Source organism: Myiozetetes cayanensis, unplaced genomic scaffold, assembly GCF_022539395.1.
Source record: "Myiozetetes cayanensis isolate MyiCay16 unplaced genomic scaffold, myiCay2020 scf10, whole genome shotgun sequence".
Lineage (NCBI taxonomy): Eukaryota > Metazoa > Chordata > Aves > Passeriformes > Tyrannidae > Myiozetetes > Myiozetetes cayanensis.
The window spans coordinates 31604292-31627994 of record NW_026086605.1 but is presented as its reverse complement, the minus strand read 5'-3'; positions in this window follow the sequence as shown (position 1 = coordinate 31627994).

Here is a 23703-nt window from a genome sequence, read left to right as displayed (position 1 = left end):
TTACTGTGGAAGTGTTTGTAGATGTACAGTGATTCGAAAAGAACTGGAAAAATCCACTGGGAAAACTCAAAGACAGCACCTTATACTCAGAAAGGTCCTGGGCTCAGAGAGTGCACCAGGAAGATCCTACCTGCCTTTCCACTCCCAACTGGTCACAAGTGCCAAACTGCCAAACTCCAACAACTTGGAGAAGAAATTTTACTTTCATCCTTCAAAAACACATTTCAAAAAAGAGAGAGTTTTTCCTTCATGAAAAGCAAGAGTGCATGGATCACAGCCAAACTCTTCCTTACTATCATTCTGATTAAAGGTCATAGGAAAACAAGCTAAAAGCTAATGAAGGGCTGGCAGCTGAATCCAGGTACTGTGTCACGATAGTGTGGATCCAAGAGAGGCTCTGGGCAGATTAGGATTAGCAGAAGTCTCCTCATGTCAACAGATGATAAGAAAACACTGCTCTCACCCTTCCAGACCTCTCTTAACCTTCTGACACCATTAATCAAGCTGCCCACTCTCAAAGGCTCACAGGAGCCAGGGGTGATTTTCCGGAGCAGGTATAAGTGCATCAGTGAAATAGGACCACACATTAACACTTGTGGGCAGGTTTACCCAACAGAAGCTGAATTCAGGTGAAGAAAGAAGGCTGAGAACAGGACATAGAATTCACCTCAGCAATGCATTCTGTTTCCATGACAAAAATTCATTGAGAAAAGGAGCTCTTGAATTTACTGTTGAAATCAGACTGTCACATAACAGCAACACTTAAACCCAATATTGACCATGCTGTTGGCACTAACTGGGAACATCCCCTTGGTGACCAACAATCTGCCCTCAGCTATGACCTTTTGGTTTCTTTTATTTAGGAATACAACATTTCTGGCATGCATCCATCAGCCCTTTGAAAACTTCAGAAGGAACAACATATTCCTGCTCTCTGGCTTCCTACAGACCCTTAGAGTAGGCTGAATTTTTTCTTTAGGGCATTCGGTGGCCTGGTTTCTACCTTCAAAACTTCTTATAAATTAGCTCCTCAGGCATAAAAGACTGCAAAGTACAAACAGCAGAAAAAACATCTATCCAGGGTACAGTTTTCTTACAGATCAGTCCCAAACTGGGACAAAAGACCATCCCTGCCCTTTTCAAAAAAGCTGAAAATATATTTACCTAAAAGGACAGAAAATACGAACCAATAAAAATCAAAACATGTCAAGACAGGAATTAATTACAATGATGGTGAAACAACTTAGGCATAACATTTGGCACAAAAGTCCCATTATGCCAAAAGCAGGGAAACAAACCATCTAAAGCACAGTGTAAAAGAAAAGGAATCCCTCACTTTCTGAGCATCCTTCTCCCTGTAGAGTAGTTTTCAGGCTCCCACTGGAAGCATGAATTTGTAAGGATAAGGCAAAGCCATACAACAGGAAGCCAAACTTAGACCATGAGTTATGTTCTTCAAAGGATATGTTTCATAAGGAACTACAAATCTGCCAGAAATTTTATTATAACCATTTATTGCCATCTGAACAACATATGCACAAAATTTTCAGTGTCCTGAGAGAAAGAATAACAGTTATAAATTCACCTTGAAAACTATTGCTAGGTTTCTTTATTTTCCCCTCTAAATGCTATTATTTAATTTATATTAATTAATTAATTAATAAGAGATTATATTTTAGTCCTTCTTTCATGTCAAAATTTTCATGTCACTTTTTATTGGCTGTTCATGGCATTGACCAGCAATTGAGCACCAGCAAACTTCTGTTTACCTGTAGATACTCGGTTTCTTTTTCCTCTGATTACTATTGACTCCAGACCTACTTGTGCTGACAGACAATCTACCATTCGTACTGCACGTTGAGTATTGTCTGAGCTCAGCTGGCTCACAGAGAAAAGTTAGAGAAGTTGATGACATGAACAAACTAAAAAGGACAGCAAAACATAACAAAAAAGCCAGCAAAATAGTTTCTACTGTCATTTTCTCTAAGAGGTGAAGGAAAACACCTGGGATTAGCAAGAGGATGGACACGAAGCAAACATGGCAGGGATGGGGGGGAAATTCTATAACTGATTCTATTCCCATTGTCTATGGTAATAACAAGAAACATTGATTTAAAAACAATTCAAATATTTTCTAGTAAATGGCTTTTATTTTCCTGTGATTATACTGCAATCTTCTCGGGAAGAATCCCACTAACCATATGAATGTATCAGACATTACTTTCAGAAAGCACACAGACCTCAAGCACACACAGTTGTACATCCTCAAGTCTTGCTGGATGGATTCAGTTCAGTCAATTGCCCCGGCTCAACACGAACGTGTGATCCCACACAACCCTCAATTTCACTGGGAAAGGAGCTCTGCCACTGGCAGAGAAGGCACACGTGCTCTTGTCAGTGGGCTGAAGTGCTTAAACCTCACAAAAAGGGAACCTTTGCTGGATGCACAGCCAGTTCACTTTTCTGGGCAAAAGATTTTATCCTTTCACTGCAGTCCTGTTCATCTGTAAACATTCAAATATTCTTTGCAACCTATACAACTTTTCCCTCCCAACAAGGGCAAGAATGCAAAGCATTTCTTTATTTCATATCAGTTGATTACAAATGTCAAAACACAAAGCAACATCCATTAAGAGGTTTTGCTCTGCACAGTTTTTTCAGATGTCAGCCCAACCCAAGCTCCACTGATGCTGCTTTACAATCAGGCCTCTTGTATTTATTCACCTTGCTGCTTTTTAGTGAAGTGCTATGAAATGCCTTGTCAGGGCATGGAGTAGGTGATTCCTGCATGGATACACAGGCTCTGTGCTGCAGCACTGCAGCTTCAGAGGATCTGCCCTCAGGTCAGGACCTGCTCTTCTTTGGTTCATACAACGGTGCTGCCCATACCACCAGCACACAACAAAATAAACTTGTCTCTGAGTACTGCCCCCCAGAAATCTGCTCTTCTGGTGCAAGGTTTTCTGCTTTTTGCAGTATGTATCTAATCCAGGCAACTCCACACAGACTGTTCTGTGTGGGAACACAACTGCCAAGGGTCCGCTCGTGCCTCAGGAGGGATTACAGGTCGGAAAAACATGACAACAGAAATGCAGGAGGAAGTGGGGGTTGGAGGAAGAAAAGGTGAAGAGAAAGCTGGGTATATCTACAAAGTAAGACTCAAGATAGAATAATTCCTTTTTTATACAATACCTTTCTCCTAGCTCTGCTGTTTGCCAGCACTGTAACAAGAAGAGAGATGAATTTCACCGTGAGATGTCTGACAGCTCACTAATAGAGAAAGATCCAGGGCATGCTGGATTCAGATTCAGACACCAGAACTGTAATCAAAAGAAAGGACTGTTCTTGCTTCAGGCTCTGAATTAATTCCCCTTTTCTGTCACTTAAATTACTGTTGTTTTTCTTAAATTGTGCACATACACGGATATTAGCTAAAACTAAACAAATAAGGACTGGCTGCAAAGGCCATTCCTTCAAGATGCCTGTCAATTGCATATCTGGTTGCCAATGACTCAGACAAGAAAATATGTGCACTGAGGACATGGTAAAAGAATAGATTACCTTAGACTTGAAAAAAGAAACAACTGACTTTTCCACTTCAGACACTTTACTGACCTCTGCAGAACTCTGGCAAGATTCACCTGTCTTTTTAAGGTTCAGTCTGGAAATTAGAACAGGGACCTTTCTTACTGGGAAGCATAAAAACCATTCCTTCAATTACTTTTAAAACTATATCATTGTAAACACACACACAGGCACACAATGTATTTTATCTGGGTAACTTTTAAAATGTTGCCACTCCATTAGGCTGTAATAGCTTTGTCAAATGAGCCAAGTCTTGGGCCTCTTGGTAACAAACTTCTCTAAAGTTGGAAAACATTCTAATGAACTAACGCACATCACGTCAAAAGCCTACACAGCGCTAAATTAACATAATGTGATAAGATGCAATGTGACAAAACATCTTCAAAAACTTAAGCATGTCAGAAAATAAAATACCTTTCTATCAGCTTATTCTGAATCTAATCCATATTTAACCACTCAAATCACTAGCCAGCAACTTTGAAAGTTTATTTAATACCACCACCACCAATTGTCTACAGTGACCCAATTAGAACTGTAGAAACACAGGTAACAAAACACCAAGACAGAGATGTTCAGGTCTTCAGAAACTCTACATGAGTTAATTAAAATCCTGGTGTAGGGACTTGGCATTACTTCATGAGGAGTAATCACTTCAGTGATTATTGTGTGCAAAAAAAGTTAAGCAGATTTCTTTCTTTGAAAAAGCCATTTTTCCTCTGTGTAAATGACAATGCAATATACAGAACCAGCACAATAATGCAACTTACCAAAATCAGAAATACTGCAGGTGATGATTCTGTGGAACAAAATACTTGAAGCATGGCTGAACTCAATGAACTCAATGAACAGCAAGGCCAGGATCTGAAAGATATTACTGCAGCTGGGACTGGAATACACTTCTTGTCCAGTTCAAAATATTTTTGCTAGAATAAGAGTCTCCATGGTATCTTAGTAATTCTAATTTTAATCTAAACAAATGCTAGGTAGAAGGCACGAATATAACCCCTGCAAAAATAAAGAAAACAGGAAATATTTTGCTACTTGTTACCATCAATACTTTTCAACAGATTTTCACAATGGAGAACCTTTCTGGACTTCAGATATAGTCGGTCAGACCTCCACTCACCCACTCCACCTCCATGTTTTTTAAGTACTTGTGCTTGGTTCTCAAAGGGGGAAAAAAGGGATCTATGTATTCTCAGGTATGAAGCAAGGCCACCTAACAACTGATATATGCACATACAAATACAGTCATGGAGCTGTTGCTTCCAATGCACGTTCTTTCAGGTGAAAACCCCAAATCATTTCCTCAGCATCACATGTCCTTTTCCTGAAGTACCAAGTCCTCAGCTATACTGAACAGTGCTGCCATAGCCCACACAGTGACCAGCTCTGTTCAAATGGACACAGCTGCAATTCCAGTTGAGGAACTAATTATCTGCAACTCCACAAACCAGCAACAACCAAAAAGGGTGTTGTTTATCGTTTATAGCACAGGATTAAAGAACCTTCAAATACAATCAATTTTACTAAAATTCAATTGAATGGCAGAGGTATTTTCGTCTGTCTTCATGACTGTGCTTATCAGCAGTGCTAATAACAATGTTTGTTTAACTAAAGTGGTGTATTTTAAAGAGCATAGTTTGAAGAACAGCAACCCAAGTGAAACCACAGAATTCTCCATTTCAAGCATGGTCTTTTCCATATTACTTAACCAGTATGTGGTCACCGCTTCAATCTCTCTCAAATTCAAAGAGTAAATCAAATGAAGGGGAACAAATTGGTCCCAACTCTATGAGGAGTAATTTATACACAACCTTGTTTAAAACCTGCTTTCAAATTAAGCATTATTATTTGGAGAGGGGGAAGCTCTATTTGGAACAAAGCAGTTAACAATTCCTTCATTGGTATGTTCTGTTTTTATCCCCAGAGCTTGCCCAAAACCAAATCTTCTTTTTTAATTTCAGAAACAATTAGATTCACTTACCTTTAGCAGATACATGTAGGGAGATTGCAGGGGAGGTGATTAGGGGCAGGGCAATCTGAGATTTTAAGTGAAACAACTTGTTTTTTTCAAAATTCAAAATTAAATACTGTGTCAGCTCTTCTAGAGAATAAAAAAAAATGGACAATTACATTTCATCATATCATTTTAAATGACTTCTCAATGAAGAAGTATTGAATAAAAGTTTTCTAAGCAGAACTGAAATGTTTCACCCAGAAATATTTAAGACCTCAGCTTCAACTGAGGGGGGAGGAAGTGTCCAAGCTATGATAAATCATTTGAGCTCTGACAAAAGAAGTTCTAGTGGCAGAAGAGCTCTAGTAATGGTAAAGAGGTGGAACTGCAGGTTAAACAGTTAAAGTATTTTAGATTTCGACTGATCCTCCCATTGCTTGATATGTGACTTCTTGGACTTGCACACCACTACAATAATTTTTTCACTCTGCTGTCCTCTGCAATACTGGCTTTGAAAACAGCACCTGCGAGAAGTGCAGTGACACCCTGTGACTTCTTGGCACCGTGGGACTGACAGGCTGCAGAACAGGACACTTGCTGAGCTCTCCCAGTTGCTGGACTTTACAGGGTGCAGAATTCCCTGCAGGTTTAAAAAAAAGAGTTTACTAACTCTTTGTAGACCTACTAAACCCAAATTTTTTGATACATTGTGCTAGTGTACTTTTTCTCTTCATAAAGATTAAGGGATTGGAAGAGAAAGTGACTTTTTAAACAGCTTTTCTGGGTTTAATCTCCCGAATACTTTTGCCAAAGGCATACTGTGATCAAGTAGGTTAATCTGCATGGTTTTATTGGAGAATGTATTTGCATTAATCAAAATTGCATTTTTTATTTATTGGGAATTCTGGCTGTCGTCCTCCTGGATTATTTGAAAAAAAAATGACAGAACCTGAGCACACTTTTCAGAAGCATAGGTGATATATAGGCTTGCAGAGGAGACTGGAGAGCAACTCTTGGGAGAGAGGGAGGAAGAAGGAGAAGTCTGAAAGCAAGAAACAAAAAAACCCTGAAACACATCATCAGGTTTGCAAGAGAGCAAACCCCTAAATTTGATGGGAAAAGGACTCAACAAGAGACCAACTGTGATTTTGAAGGTGGCAACACCTCCTTCCACTCCTGGATGGCTCCTTCCTCTCTCACCTGAGGCAGAGGATTTCTCCTCAGGCAGCTACTTCTCCCTATAGCTGAATGACAGCCCCATTTGTGTCTGTTTCTTGGGGCAGGCTGGGTTCTTCCCTTTTACCTCCCCACTCCCAGGACAGAACACGCTCCTGCAAAGCCAACACAGGGACAGCTGCAGAGGATGCAGGTGCACACAAACAGCCCCACACAGGCAGCTCTCCTGCCTGCTCTCCCAAGAGGAATAGCTGGGCAGGAGGCAGGAGCAGCCTCCTCAACCAAAAGCAGCCAGTCATCCCTCTGGTACAAACCAAGCTCCCTTCAGTTTGCCAGCTCAGGTAAACTCCTCCTCAGGCAGCCACCTCCCTTTCAATGAAAAGGGAGGATGATATAAACCGTTCCTCTGACATATAGAACCTGCCTGAGGTGGCATTTTAATGAACAAAATTGAGAAGCTAAGTCCTCCAATACTGGATAAACATTAACATCCCAAGAACTGAGTTGTAAATAAAGCACACCTCTCCTTCTGATGTGCCAAATAGGTGAGTGTGTGAATGTCCTTCTGTTCCAAGACAAACGGTTGCCATACAGCCTGATGATCCTCACCCACATCCTCCCCTCTCCCCCAGCTCATGAACTTGCTTTTGTTTCCCCAGCATGGCAGACTTGTTACAAAGCCCACTGGTACACAGATGATTTTCTAATAGCGACAACTTACCAGCACAAACACAGCTGGCCTAAGCCCAGCTTAAATCAGGCTGGCCTGCAACCAGCAGCACGAAAAGGTTCTCCCAACTGCTCTGCACTATCAGCTTCCCCAGCCTCTTTCAGAAACTGATTTTCAGGATCTACATTTGCCAAATCCATATAAAGCCTGTTGCTTTGCCATGCCTGGTTATGTGTGACAGTTTTCTGCTGCACCCTTACAGACCACGGGTATCTTGCTGACAGCTGAGGGATCCTTGAGCAGACAGCCTGGGAAGTTTGGAAGGCCAGTGAGCTGCACGTGTCTCCAGTGACTGTTCCATCCAGACTATTCAACAGGCACACCTGGAAATTACTGTAACCACATCTGGGCCAGGACTGCCCAGTGAAACTTTTAAAACAGAAGTAACAAAAATTGTTTCAAAAACCTGGCAAGGGATTAGATTCACAATTACAGTCCAGAAAAATATCCCCTGTGCACTTCTCTGAGTTCCACACTTTCAGAGTCTCTAAGTAACAAAAGCTAAAGAATGCTTTGCCAGCTAAGCACCATCTCAGTCTACTTCACTTCTGGCCAATAATTTCTGGTCTTTAATATCCAACTATGAATTCTCTTCAGCTGATTTCCTTTTACTTTAAATCTCTCAAGTAGAGAAGCATCATAATAATACATATTTCTATCTATTTCCTTTCTTTCTCCTGAATAATATCACCTTGATTTTCCTAGATACAGATTTATTTTTTCAAACAAAAAAATAAAAGAAAGTTTCAAGGCCAGCAAAAATCACAGTTTACCCAAAAGCATGAAAGAACCAAGGGATGAAAGAAAGTAAGAAAATTCAACACAATTATTCCAAAATTCTCTACTTCCTGAGGTAAAAGTTAGGTTTGAAGTTTGTTCTCTTTTATACTCAACTGAATTATCTGTAGTTAATAATTTCTAAGATAAAGATTACAATACTAAATTGCCTTTTTTTGCATCACAAAGCCTTACTCTTAAACTGTTAAGTGCACAAGCAATTGCTTTCTAAAAAAATAGTCAATGATCATATGGTAATTTTTCCATTGGAATCGCCTTGATAAGCAGTTATTCAACAAGCAAAAATATTTGCAAGGTCAAGCTCCAAACTAAAGAAAAAGAATTAATATACAAAGTATTCTTTAGAAATTCACTGCAGATGTAGGAAAAATAAATTAATTTATTTGTTGTTTTATCAAGCACGTTAATATTTTTGCATCATATATAAGAAATAAGTCATGACAACCTCCACCTATGTGATCTCATTTCACATTTGCTGTTGATGACAGAAATCCAGCATCCCTGCTCGTAACATGTTACTCCCTGTGACACAGTGGCAGTTCTGAGCAAACAATGCCAATGTGGAGCACACCCAAGGTAGAGGGGAGCTGACAGCAGTGCAGATGTGGATTGGGAATGTGGAAGCTGTACTGCTTCTGGGACTAGGTTTGTGTTAGTGTTCCCTGAGCCACATGTGGACAATCACATCCCCACAAGGCGTGGAAAAACCCAGTGTCAGGAGTAGAGCTTTCACATCCACCAGGCTGTCCTGGAAGGATAATTCCCAGCAAAAATCTTGTCAGATAGGGAATATACATAGTGTAGTTAGAGGAGACCATTTTTGTATTTCCTGCATGAGATTTACTCATGAAGTTGAGAGCTCTTTCTTCACCTCCACTGGGATTCTATGTAGAGACAATATTTTACAGGTTTAAAAAAAAATAAAAACAAAAAAGGAGAAAATTCACTCATCTTGGCAGTGAAAACCCATACAAAGATTGAGTTTGAGGAATGAAAACCATTATTCTTGACAAAGGAGATAAATCGTTCCTGCCACTACAGAAGAGTTGTAGGTGTCACTCACTGTTTTTGTATAAAGGTGTCTTTTGACTCTATACTTCCTCCTTTGCAAACAAGGAAGATTTCACAACATAAACACATGGTTTGCATATCTTACCCAGACTCTGAACTTTGGGTTGTCACTCATAAGAATTTTTTTTTACTAGTTGCATCTTAGTTCGCTTAGAATTTAGAAAAGCTGCTCTGCTCACGTTGGCATCTACACAAGTTTAAGGTCATTCTGAAGTTCCATCAAATTAGCACTTAAAAACACTATTGTCTTTAACCTAGTTTTAAGCCATCCCAAATAGCTCTCAATTGAACTCAGTGCCAAAGCAGTGTGATGAAGTGGGTCTTATGACTCTCTAACTGGGCCTTATAAAGTGCCTAAAACAGTATGTTTAGCTGCCAGATCTCCAGAGCAGCCCTGGGTTTTATTTTATATTCATCCTGGGGTTTCAGTGGAAGAACCCAGCATAGGATCTGGAAAGCCACCATAAGCCAAATCTCAGTACCTTACATGACTGCTGCACAGCACTCACTTCTTGATTCCTGCTTATAATCAAGAAGAAACACTAGCATTTCATCATCATTTTGCACAGAGTATAAAAGGTTAATGGTCAGATTTAGCAGAGAACAATTATATCAGTGTAAGTTTTCATTATAGGTGCTATGAGTGACAGTATTTCATAAGATATGCAAAGCATGACTCAAAACCCTGAACACCAACTTAATTTAAAGTGTCTAGATGAAAAATCCAACCGACAAGTGCCATTCATCCCCAACAAATATCTTCCACACTGTTAAGCAAATGACAAGATAGTAAAGCAAAATGGAATTTAAAGTGCTTTTGCTTCCCATTCCAGTGAAGCACAACATCTGAATCCCACTTCTGCTCTCTCCACGACTTCTGCTAATATACCATTGATCAGGCACTCCAAATAAGTTTTATCAGTTGCAAGGAATACATTCATTCATATTTTTTCTTTTTGGTTGCTGTTCATTTCATCTTCAACATACTATACAATATGAAATTGCCAAGATAGTATTTAACACTTACGCCATAGAGACAGGTGCATTAGAAAAAGAGAGCTTTTCAGAACTGCTTGATTTTCATGGGAAAAAAGCACAGTTGCAAGAAAATTGAATAGGGGAGGTGAAATATTTCAGAAGGATTTCAAGAGATTAAGCCTGTGTTTTACCTTTCAGCACATCAGGCCAAGTCCTCAGTGGATACAAATCACTGGGGTTCTATTTCAATCAACAAAACCAGTTCAGAAATTGGCCTTTCTCTATCTCCAAATACCGCCTACAGCCTGCATGTGTGTGTTTGACTTTTTCAGATCCCCTTCTTCAAATTCAGCCTTAAGAAAAAGCTCAGGGAATCCATTTGAATTTAGCTCACACTCAGGGTATTTTAGTGGATCTCAACCTCTAAAGCTGCATGGCTGAGGGTTAAAAAAAAGTAAAAAAAAAATGTTCTTTTACAGAAACCCAGAAGCTGGGTCTAGATGCCTTTTGAGTTTGAAGAAATCAGCCCCATGCACTGCTCCCTCAGTTTTTTAGGACCCCTCTTCCTCTGGACACAGTTCAAGAAAAAGTTTGGAGAGAGAAGCTAAGATGGGCAAGTTTAAGCCAGGGGAGCACCTCTGTTCCAGACACACCACAGCACAGCTGGGTTTGAAAGTGTCATGGGCCCTGAAAGCGGAAATAAAACCCTCCTTTTTGTTACCCTGAAGGGCAAGTGGGTGCATAGGCTGGCTGTTCCTGCACTGAAGCCCCCACGGATGCCTGGACTCCGATACTCCCATGGCAGGGCCAGTGCTTTCAGCAACCATCCCACCATGGACAAGATTCCAAGCAGTGAGGTCCTGTGCATCAGGAAACGCTGTGGTGTGATCAAGAGCAGGTGTGGCTGACTGGCTTCTGTGACAGCCATGGAGCTGAGGAAGATGTGAAAGTGTAGGGTTAAACCTCATTTAAAAAGATAAGAAGCAGGAACAGCCCAATCTCTTTGAATATATTTTACTCAGAAAGAACAGCTGGAACTGCTGTGCTCTCCTCCAGTGCTGTCAGTCACACTGCTGTGTGTGCCCAGGATATGACTGATACACCCTGACACAACATATCAAAATGCCAAAAAAATTTGAAACATAGCAGTATCTTTCTCACTAACAGTGTGACAAGATCATATTATTTTGAAGTGTCATGATCTTTCAGGGGAAAAAAATTGTAACATTTAGATGAACTTTTTTTTAACTTATGAACCAATTATTATGAAATTGGGTAACAGCATAAAAGTCACTGTCTTTTCATCTGACTACCCCACACCTCCAACACAGACTTTGACCAAGAAAATAAATCCTCACATAATCCACACTCTCAATTATATCTCAGAAATCAGCATGAAAACAAAGTAGGAAATCTGCTGCAGTACTGAGGACCAGGGTAGTGGGATTTCTGGTGGGGAAAAAATGCTCTCCCATAGCCGGAAAAAAACATAGAAACATCTAGGTTATTGCTTCAAAACCATGATAGTACTTGGGGTTTCCTAGAGGGTTAATTTACCAGCATGCAACCTGAGACTCCTGATTTGTACAAGCCACTTAACGAGGTATTCTTAAACATATTAACACAAGCTCAGTCTACAAAACTCTGAAAATGAAACAGGGCTTATCAAACATTCGTACCTTCACATTGACCAAAGATCAAGAAATCAGACTGCCAGACTGAATGATCTTCCAGTAGCTTTGTTTCTGTAGTGGGTAGCTGAGTCTTGCACATTTATGATAGTAATTTTTATGATTCTCATTTGAAAACTAATGAGACAATCACCCTGAGTCCAACACCAACACATCATAACGTAAGAAAACACCACTATAAAGGCCCATAAATATTGATGTAGGTACATTCTCCAAGGTCCTGGTCCTCAGATTCCTTCTCCCCTGGATAGGCACCTTAAGCTTCAGGGGACACCCATTCACAGCTTTGTTCTTCAGTAAGGGAACCCCCACAACTGCCCACAGTGCAGGTAGCTGGTGACACCCTTGCAAATGACAGCATTCCCCAAACACTTGGGGTAGCATCATCATCCCATATCCCATGCAACTGCTGCACTCACAGCCCACTGCACCCCTCTTCCAGAGGCACCAGCAGCACTTTGCCCTCCCTCAGTGGGTCAGGATGGGGCAGGAGGGGCTCTCCCTGCATGAGGGTCCAGGCCAGACCCCCTACAGATGCTTTGGCTCAGCTGCCCTGCTGTGCTAGGGCTTCAGCAGAGGGCACAGGTAGCACACAGGCTCGTTTTAGCTTGCAGGAGTGCTCAGGTCCAACCAGAGGATCTCAGAGCATGTGTCCACTTGCCTTTTTCCCCAGGGAGGGCATTGGGACGGGTGGCTCACCATTGGCAGAGCCCACTGCCCTCAGTCCCTGCTGAAGGTATAGCCATGCCTGATTTAATCCGGTTGTTTCCATCTGCTGTGTGGAGGAAGGGTAGCAAACCATCTTTTTCTGCATTGAAAATCGACAAATATCACCTGTATTTATGTGCTATAAAATCCCAGGAAGCTGGCAAGTTTCTAGCTAGGAATTTCTAAGAGGCCCCAGGGTAACTAAATATCCATTTCCCACTAAGCTTCAGTCAGATTGAGACACTTAACTCCCTTAGGTCTGTTTGAAAGTCCCAGTCCGAAACTAATGCAAAGAGGAATAATACCATAAACTGTACAAGTTGAAATCAGTTCAGCCTTAACTATCATATGTCTGAAGTTTGTATTAATAAAAATGTACTTTAATCAAAGTGAGAGCATGCCTTTAGTGTTGGTGTTATTCCCAGTTTCCAAAATAAAGCCTTGTAGCTGTGGTTTAAAGCAAGTGTGTAGAGATAACAAATTACATTCTGACAGTTTTTCCAGTCCCTTGAAATGCCAGACATATTCACACTAAGAGGAAAAATACTCTTTCAACTGTTTTTTATGTATTGTGAAATGTTTCACCTTGTAATTGGTCTTCTTTTATTGTCATTATTCAAAAGCACAGGGTCAAGGTACTGTGATGTTCGGAGGATTTGCTATAGTGCACAGTGATTATATCTACCTTCTTCTGCTGCACTAGTTATAAAATAAAGTGTATGATCTTTACCTTACATCACTCTCTTCAACACTTCACTTAAATCATGCACAGGGTTAGAATTTAAGATTGCTGAGGGAGAAGCGTGAATGGAGTTCTATGATCATCTAAATTAATATTTTGTTAAGTTGTTACTTCCTTGCCAAAATACCTCAACAAAAAAAAAAAATTGATCTAATTATTTTCTTAATGGAGATATCACAATACTCAACGTAACAGTCAAAACACAGTTTTTCTAACTTTTGGGCTTGCACTCACCACATATTGGCTAAAAATCTCTTTGTACCCCCTGTATTATTCTTACTGTTAGTGCCCACAATGTGGATTCTAGTAGGAGAGATGAACAGGCAATTTTGTTGATGATGCATAAAGCAAATGTAAGAAAAGCAGCCTTTCGACTCACATGTAGCAAGCTCCGACAGAAACTTCGTGACATCCAGAACAAGTGGTGGACCAATCTAGCAGAAAAAATCCAATTATGTGCAGATAAGAGTGACTACAGGGGATTCTATGAGGACCTGAAAACAGCCTACGGTCCTACACACCAGGTTCAAAACCCTTTACTCAGTGCAGATGGTCAAATGCTTCTCACAGATAAAGTTTCCATTTTGAATCGATGGTCTGAACACTTTCAGACTCTCTTCAGTACCAGCTGTGTAGTTCAAGACTCAGCAATGCGGTACATTTCACAACAACCGGTGAAAAATTAACTGGATACTGCCATCACCATGGGAGAAACTCTTAAAGCAATACAACAGGTGAAAATTGGCAAGGCAGCTGGGGTTGACAGAATCCCACCTGAAGTCTGGAAGCATGGTGGCCAAGGTCTCCATGCTAAGTTTCACCAGTTCATGGTGGGCTGTTGGGAACGAGGCGAGTTGCCTTCAGACCTTCGTGACACTGTCATCGTCACCTTGTACAAGAAGAAAGGAGATAAATCAGATTGTTCATTGCTGGTAAAATCCTTGCAAGAATCCTTTTGAACACATTAATACCCGTTGTAGCAGAAGAACTTCTACCTGAAAGCCAGTGTGGTTTCAGAGCCAACAGAGGTACCACAGACTTGGTATTTGTTCTCAGACAACTGCAAGAGAAGTGTAAGGAACTGAACAAAGTACTCTATGTAACCTTTGTTGATCTCACCAAGGTTTTCCATACTGTGAGTAGAAAAAGTCTGTTGTAGATTTTGGAACATTTAGGATGTCCTCCCAAGTTCCTTAAAATTATTATCTCGCTTCATGACGACCAGTGCAGTCAAGTCAGATATGGCAATGCACTTTCTAAGCCTTTTCCAATAGCCAATGGTGTGAAGCAAGGCTGCATTCTTGCAACTACTCTATTCACAATCTTCTTCAGCATGATGCTCCAAAGGGCCACGGCAGACCTTGATGAAGAAAATGGTATCTACATCTGATATCATACCGATGGAAGCCTTTTCAACCTAAGGCAACTAAAGGCCCACAAAATCATCTTGTCCGGGAGCTGTTTTTTGCTGATGATGCCACCCTTGTCACCCACACAGAAGTAGCTCTACAGCGTTTAACATCCTGTTTTGCAGAGGCTGCTGAGTTTTTTGGGCTGGAAGTCCAAGCTTGAAGAAGACAGAAGTTTTCTATCAGCCTGCACCTCAGGAAGTCTTTCATCATCCCCATATCACCATTGGTGAAACAGAGCTCAAATCAGTCCAGCAGTTTAATTACCTGGGAAGCATCATTTCCTCAGACAGTAAGATTGACGAAAAAATAGACAACAGGTTAGCAAAGGCATACAGAGCTTTTGGTAAACTCCATAAAAGAGTGTGGCGAAACAAACATCTGAAGACAAGTACAAAGATCAGCGTTTACAGAGCTGTTTTACTGTCTACTCTTTTATACGGATCTGAATCATGGGTCATTTACCGGCACCACTTGCATGTCTTAGAACGTTTCCATCAGCGCTGCCTCCGTACAATCCTAAACATCCACTGGACTGACTGTGTGACCAACACATCTGTCCTTGAACAGGCAGCAGTCACGAGCGTTGAGACCATGCTGCTGAAAACACAGCTGCGTTGGGCAGGGCACATCTCCAGGATGCAGGACTACCACCTCCCCCAAAGAGGAGATACAAGGACTGCCTGAAACAATCCCTCAGCCTTGGCCATATTGATCACCACCATTGGTCTACCCTGGCCTCCAATCGGGAGGCCTGGAGACACACCATCTATAATGCTGCTGCTGCTTTTGAGAACACACGCAGGATCCCTCTCGAGGAGAAAAGACAACGCAGTAGGAATTGCGTCTTGTCGATACCACCTGGGGAGTCTTTCTGCAACCTTCTGCAACCGGACTTGTCTATCTCACATTGGCCTTTTTAGCCATCAGCGCACTTGTAGCAAGCATGGGTAGAGCCCTTCTCAAATCTTCATTCATGAAGCCTAGCCATGATGCATAAAGCAAAAGAAAAAATATTGTAATTTTCTATAACTGCAATGTATCTGGGTTTGGAATGCTGGCTACTGTGAAAAAAATGTTTTGTTTCTACAGTGAATTCTAAGTTACTTTTGTTTAGTCAAACTTTCTACACAAAAACCCACCTAACAGGAAGTAGAATGTTTTTCTCTTTTCAACAGCTGTGTTACATATGGTAACTTCCATGGCAGTCATGTTTGCCATCACATGATCAAATCTTAATAAGAATGTATTTTTCACCCAATATAGTCCATAAAATCATGGGGGACATACACAGTGATTATAAGCACTTTGTCAAGTGGTTCAAATAGCCTATGAAAGTAGAATGTGTTTGTTAGGAGAATAAAGGGGCCTGCTGGATAATAGTTATCCCTTATCTTTATCTAATAAGGTGAAAGGCTTAGGTATTGAAAGCATTATTCAAAGAAGTCTGTTTGATATTAAAAATCTTAAGATGGGACACTTGAGAAGAAAATGATAAAGGCTTTTGAATTGCACATAAGAAAAATGAGCATGTTGTGAAAAAAGAAACGGTTTGCACAGCCACAGGAGAGAGAAAGCGAAGATTTCATGGACTAGATTTTCACTTTGGTTGAGTATACTCTGAGGTCAATGTGGCTCTACCAGGATAAAGAAGTTGAGGACAATTGGACCCTCCATACAACAAAAATATGTGAGAAATTGTATTTAGTCTGGATATTGTCTCTCTGTGCCTGCTTTCAGTCAAATATAAGATAAGGAATACCTGATTATACAAGCCTTGACACTAAAAGAAATATGACAATCAAAATTATGTTATATGGGAACAAATATTTATAGAAAATAGTGGGAGGTGATGTTCATCAATCATTTCTGTAAGGCTCACAGTCTGTATGACTTAAAAGTTGAAAATAATTTCAAGTTACTTGACTAGGGAAGGAACATACTATTTTCACAAAGCAATTCAACCAGAGAACAGGGGCTACATTCACAAAATGTCTTGGGTGTTAAAAATGGAATAATTCAAAACTGCACTTCAAAGCGTCAGGTTTTCCAGTGGAAACTGCAACTGTGATTGGAAAAATTCCTTGGTGTAAGATGAATAAGCCAATAACATTTCAGTCTCTAACAAAGTTGCATTTTTTCCATGCACGGACCCCAAAACCTCAAAGGTACACATTTATTTCTCAGAACAGCCCAGTTAGAGAAACTTATTGTTTTAGTTTTCCTTTCTATTCTCTTTCCTTAGAATGATCTTTAAAATTACTCTTCTAGATTTCATAGAATCATAGAATGGTTTGGGTTGCAAGGGACCTTAAAGATCATCTGGTTCCAATGCTCCTGCCGTAAGCAGGGACACCTTCCACTAGAGTAGGTTGCTCAGAGCCCTGTTTAACCTGGCCTTGGACACTGCCAGGGATCCAGAGGCAGCCACAGCTTCTTTGGGCAACTACCAGCCTCAGTAAAGAACTGCTTCCTAATATCCAAACTTGCCCTCTGTCATTTTAAAGTCATTCTCCTTGCCGTATCACTACATATCCAGGTTCCAGGCTGGGTCATCACTGGGTTACTGCCTCTTCTTAATGCATCTACTTTGCCTGACTCACTATAATTATCATCTCATACCAGACCTACTTCCTGATGAGGAATGGCAAGATTTACTTACATAACTAGTCCTGGAATTTTGCAGAATTTTCTCAGAGGGAAGGCTCAGTTCTCTAGCGTTCTATTCATCTCAACTTTTATTTTCACCTCATCAGAGAGCCATTTGGAAGCTCAATTCTAAATTTAACAAAGCTAAAGTTAATTGAAAATAGCTTTTAGCTAGTGACCTAGCTCCTACAGTCCTTCTCGTTCTGCAGTCAGTTTTTCCTCAAAATAAAACAGCTAGGGAAATCCCAAGCTTTCAAAACTAACAAAACCTTGTTTCCTTCTTACTGGGTTTCATAGTTGATAGGTTGGTGTATAAGTCCTTGCTGAAGCTTTTCTAAGGTTGAGGTTCTCATCACCTTTTCTTTGCAGTGTAACATAGTATGTGTTTCAGTGTTTGTGCTACATTTTCCCCTCCACTCCCAAACAGAAAGAGATTTTCCTTCTCTCTTGCACCTCTCTTGCAACACTCATGTTGATGAAACCAATAGGGATTGTGCTTCCACAAAATTTGAATTAAACTGGTCAAGTAATTCAACAATTCTTATGGGGAGAGGGGATGTATGCCCAGTGAGAAAAGATACACTCCTTCTCCACAGGAAAACCAGGCTAACAGTAAACCTGTAAAATCATCCTGAAGGAAAAACTTTTTGCAGGCCTCTTTTTCTCAGGCTTTTCGCAGCTTTGTGTTTCTTCTTTGGATGACCATTTGACTTTTTTTTCCTGCTTTTTCTGCATCTGCTATTTTTTCCCTCTCTGTCTGTTCTTCCCTCTTTTTATTTCTCCTCTGTCTCCTTTCCCCGGATCAAAATGGAAGGAAGGACATTTGGGCATCACTAATTTGTGGACCTATGGGCATTATATATCACACTGTGACAGACATCACCAGGAACCAAACACTTCAGTTGCTCCCCGGGACTTGCTGCTGGGACCAGCTCCCAGCAGACAAGTGTTGGAGTTTCCAAAAGCCCTTTGTCCTGCTGGAAATGGTGACAACCTGTCAAGCAGAGCCCTCACTCATATGTACATGGCACTGAGGCAATTTAGCTTTTGCCAGCCCAGAGTGCTGTTCTGGAGAGGTCAAGAAAGTAAGTTAAAGTTTCTGCCCTGGTTTTTATCAGGTTTAATTTTGTGTCTATTGGGAAACTGAACAAAACTACAATAAATTAGTATTCCTTTTGATAGGAGGAAAATTACACTTGCTCAAAATGTAATGTAAAAATTTCCTTCTTACAAGTAATTTCAAAGCTATTTTCAGTACTAAACAGTGCCGAAATTCTTACTATCCTAGTACAACCTTGGGGTTAATTTACTAAATTCAGCCTCCTACATTTGGAACATGCATTCCCAGCATTATCACTTTGGTTTTACAGGGCCAGAGCCAATAGTTTTTTATATTGTCATTTTTCATGTCTGTGCCATATTCCTATAAAATTTAGAAATCTACAACACTCAGGATAAATCCACCTAATGAAGTCAATGGAATCCTGCCAGGTGCAGCACAGTGCAGGATCAGTCTCCTTGTTCTCATGATGGAGTGTTCCATCAGCAAGAGAAATTGCTGTCTAGCTTTGGCAAGATCACTTGGATGCTACTGCATATATAATATTCCCTTTAAGATGACTGCAGTTCAAGAACCTTCATGCAAGATTATTTGCTTTAATTAATAAAATCACTTACATAGGTAGCTATAGCATATCCTCAAAGAGAAACGTAAAATTCTGTTCAAGTTATTTGCTGAAAACAGTTTAGGTAGAGGCTTTCTTGTATTTCAAATTTATAGAATAACTTGTCACAGAACTTTCTTACAAGGAGAGAATGGCACCAGAAGGGCAAGTTTCAGGAGTCTGTGGAATCAAAGAATATCTGACACTGGAAGGCACCTCAGGAGATTGGCAAATCCAGCCACCTTGCTCAAAGCAGTATACTCAGGGACATGGCCAATCAGATTTTTAAACATCTTCATTTACTAAGCGGGATGGGGCTTCAGGGTAAGCTCAGTGACTCATATTCCAGTTATAGTTCTAAAATTTCAAAATGTTCATGTGTCCCATAAAAGACTAGTTTCTCTACTGACACTTTACATTTACATCTTAATTGAATCTCTGTGGCATCAGTTATTGATGATCTTTAGGGTAACTGTGAGCAAATAACATCTTTTATCTTAGTAAAAAGGAGTAGTTACATACTTTTGGAGGAGTGATTCATTGCTAAATGGGTTGATTCTGTGTAGACAACATTCTGCTGAAAATCTTTATGTATGGATTCCTATTAAACTGTATTCAGAGAAATAAATCTGAGCTTTCTGAAAAACAATGATAAATGTATACATAAATTATTCCATGCAAAATAGAAGAGCTGGACTTTTATCATTTCCCAAAACAACTTTCTCTGGTCAGAACCAAGAAAGACTGACCAAGTTTGTCCTTGTTCCATATATCTGTACATTACCTCACCCTGAGCAACGGGAAAGGCTCAAGTGCTTCCAACAAAACCTCTCCTAAGGTTGTAGCAGCCCCATAAGGCAGCAACTTTCCAGTTCCAGGGGCTTCAGAGAAGCAGAGTCTGACACACCAAGTACCAGTAGGGAAGCCTCTGTAGATCACTGCAATGACCAGGGTGGAGGTGCAGAATTTAGGGTCACCAAAAAAAGCTGGATGCATACCATACTTACCTTGAAACATGATTTTATTTGCAGAGATACAGCTCAGAAATACTTTTTGTAGAGCCACAGACAAAATCAGGGCTGCTGAGTGCTGCCTGTCCCTCCGGTGCTGAAAGCTTTGGTTATATGTGTGGAGTACATAAATGTGTGCAAGTAGAGCGTGCAAGCCAGACCTGACGTGTGCCACACTGATCTGATTTCACATTGCAGAAATGCCTGACAAGGATAATAAATAAATCAGAACACATTAATTGCTTTTCCAAGTCTCCTAAAATCCATGGAACTTATTGCTGAGTGAGTTTGGTTCCTCTAGCCAGAAAAAAACAAACAGCAGCCAGGACTTCCCACTAGCCATTTGCAGCTTTCCAAATTGAAAACATGTATGAGATTTAATTAGGAATACGTTGTGTAAACAATTTTTAGAAAACTTTACAAAAAACCCGCAGACACTGTGCACACTTCCCCAAAACTCACCTGACAGAATAACAACATGGATTAACACATGAAAGGTCTTAAAAATACCTGAGCATTCAGCTTTGGGATCATGACAAGTACTGCCAAAAATCAGGAGCATTTAAAATTCTCCACTCAGAAAGCCCAGGATATTAGTACACAGTGTGCACCTGTATATGCATATAGAAATTATATTTGACAGTATCATTGGTTTGCAATACATTGCACTCCCTCTGGCAGCTTTGCTCTCTTACACAGAGTTCCTTGGGGCACAGACTCTCCTCACTATCCTCTGGACAAGCTCTCCCCCGAGACTGGGCCTTGCCTGTAGAACAGCCATCTGTAATGTGGTGATGTGCATTAATCCAGCACTGTTATTACAGGACTTGAATTCATGCTCTTCATAAAGTACTTATCATTAAATAACATCACTTCTTATAGTAGTGCAATGAAATAAGATATAGAAATCTAATATCATCCTCCTAAAATTTATTAGAGTGCTGATACTGGTTTATGGTTAAAATTTAACATCACTCAATGTCTTGGCATTATTCATATTATTTTCCAATCTAGCAATCACGGGAAGATTTTATAATCTACCCAGAGTATTTATAGCTGGAAGTGGAAAACATTGATTTAAAATGTCTTTGAAAATATTTCAGATGTAGCTGTCCAATACAACAGGCTTTAATTTCCTCTTCATCTGTTGATTCTTTCTAGATTAAGAAAATCTGATTTTAGCTTTTAGAGACAATTCCATCCTAGTGCTCTTGAAGAAGGGTTTCCTTCCAAATAGCTAATACCTCTTCAGACTGATGAATCAGAATTCTTATCATAATGCAGTGAAAAAAAAGATTCAGAATCTTCTTTCCCCTCACTGTATAAAGACAAGTATCTTCTATAATGTAAATTTTCAGTTCAATGTAGTGACAATTGTTGGTACATGTTTTTGCCATGAAATATGCTCTTCATCTTCTTGAGGTGTTTTATCATTTTGTACAAAGTGAGTTTATTTCACCTCTTTGGATCTCACAATTCTGGCTTCTTCTTCTGCCCTAATAAATTTTACTTTTTAACATATTTTTCTATCACTGAGTGAAGAAATGTCAGCCTCAGGAGCCCTCATATTTTTGGAGTCCAGGAGCCAGACAGTCTCTTTATCTCACTGATGTGTTTCTTTCTCATCTGAGACAAAAAAAACAATTTTCCCTTTTCTTTTCCTGAGCCGTGAAAGTGGCTTCTTAATCAATTGTCTTTTTTTGGTTTTGTGGAGTGTTTTTTTCTGAGAAAGGTCTTTGGTAGTATTCTATTCTCAGACATGAACTTTCTAAGTTTTTTTCGATGTATAAGAACATTTGTCTGCTCTTTCTGCCTAAAATGTGTCTGTGCTTCATCAGTATGGATCTGATTTACCCTACAGAGATCAGTGCCTCCATGCCCCTTCCCACCACTTGAGGACCTGGCCCAAGGTCTTAAATTTATACTTATTTTGAGTTAAAGATGTTTCTAAAAGGATTCTCTTGAAGGTTTCACCACAGAAAAGCTCTTAATCCTTTTTTTTTTCTTAGATGTCAGCAATTATGGTGAAATTCATGTCTTCTATCCCCTGAAGTACATTAATTAGCAGTAAGCAGTAGTAGATGTGTAAAGTATTCTTTCTCTTAAGAAATCAGGATCCCCCTAATCCTCTCCTTTCCCCATCATCCCTCTCCTGGGTCACTCTACAAGTATGTCACTGTATGAATCTGTTATCTCTGTCTTGTGTCTCCCCAAACTCTGCCTATGAGTTAAAAAAATAAACCGTTCCAGAAATCGTTTGCTTCTGAGAAAAGTTAGTCTTCAAATTTTGGTGAAAAACTTCATTTGCTCCACTCTATATTAATTTCCTGAATAAGCTCCTGAAAGTAAACACTATGGAAACCCCCTGAAAACCTGGTTTTAAATATCATCATGAAATCACAGAACTAACTGAATTTGAAAGGGAACCCAGAAGAGCTCTAAGTCCAACTTCCTGCTCAAAGAAGGGTCAGCTGAGGGGTCAGACCAGGTTGCTCAGGGCTTTATCTGGCTACATCACAGAAACTGTGAGAGACTGCACAACTCTCTCTGGGCATCCTGCTTCACCAGCCAGGCAGCCCCAGCCTGCATCCTTGCTCAAAGTTCTTCCTTCCCAGCTGTGGGACTTCGTTCTGGTTCCCTTGTGCATCCTTGTGCTTCTCATTTGGACACATGATGAGCCTGCCCTCCATGGCCTGCTCCAGTCACTGACACAGATGCTGAGCAGGACAGGGTCAGTAGGTACCCCTGTGGTACCTTTGTCGTGGGCCTCTGAGCAGAAAACTGTTGTTCTGGGACTGTCCATCCCATCAGTTTTCCACCCACTCAGCCGTAACAGCCTCACTCGGATAGACTAACACTGCAGGAAAGCATCGCAAGCCCTGTTGTTGCCTTTAGAAAATTACTGTATTTAGCAATTACTGTTTTTGGAAAAACACAGCCTGAAGAGAACATTTTATGTTTCACAGTTAACTTTACAAAATTATCTTCTCACTCTGCTATTTGCAACTGTACCCTGCCTTTATTTGTTTCAATAAACTGTAGACTGTATTTTGATATCAGACCAGCTCTTCACTGGATTAACACCAGTAACTGTCACAAAATCTCCTAAAATTTCTGTCAAGGTAAGTGATACCAGTGCCAAGTTCTAATGCTTTCCTGGCTAGGTGACCTGGGGTAGCAAATGTCTACCATTGCTTTTTTCCCGGCTTGTTGATGGGACCATGCAATGATTTATTTGTGGTGAAATTAAAATATTCTGATTAGGTTTGGGGTTGGGTGTCTATGTGTTTCACTGAATTAAAGGTTTTGAGCCAGGCTTTTGATATGACATGTGCAGATGAGACGAGATGACAGCTCTGATTGCTGAGCAGTCCTATGGCACTTGCCATTGTTCTCCTTGCTCTGTTTCCATATTGCCAGTGCAGTCAAAACCAATTGTTTCAATTAGCCCTTAAGAGTAAAGCCATGTCAGTGTCTTGCATAAATACACTGATCCCTACAGCAATATGCAAAATGTCTCTTTTCACATCTC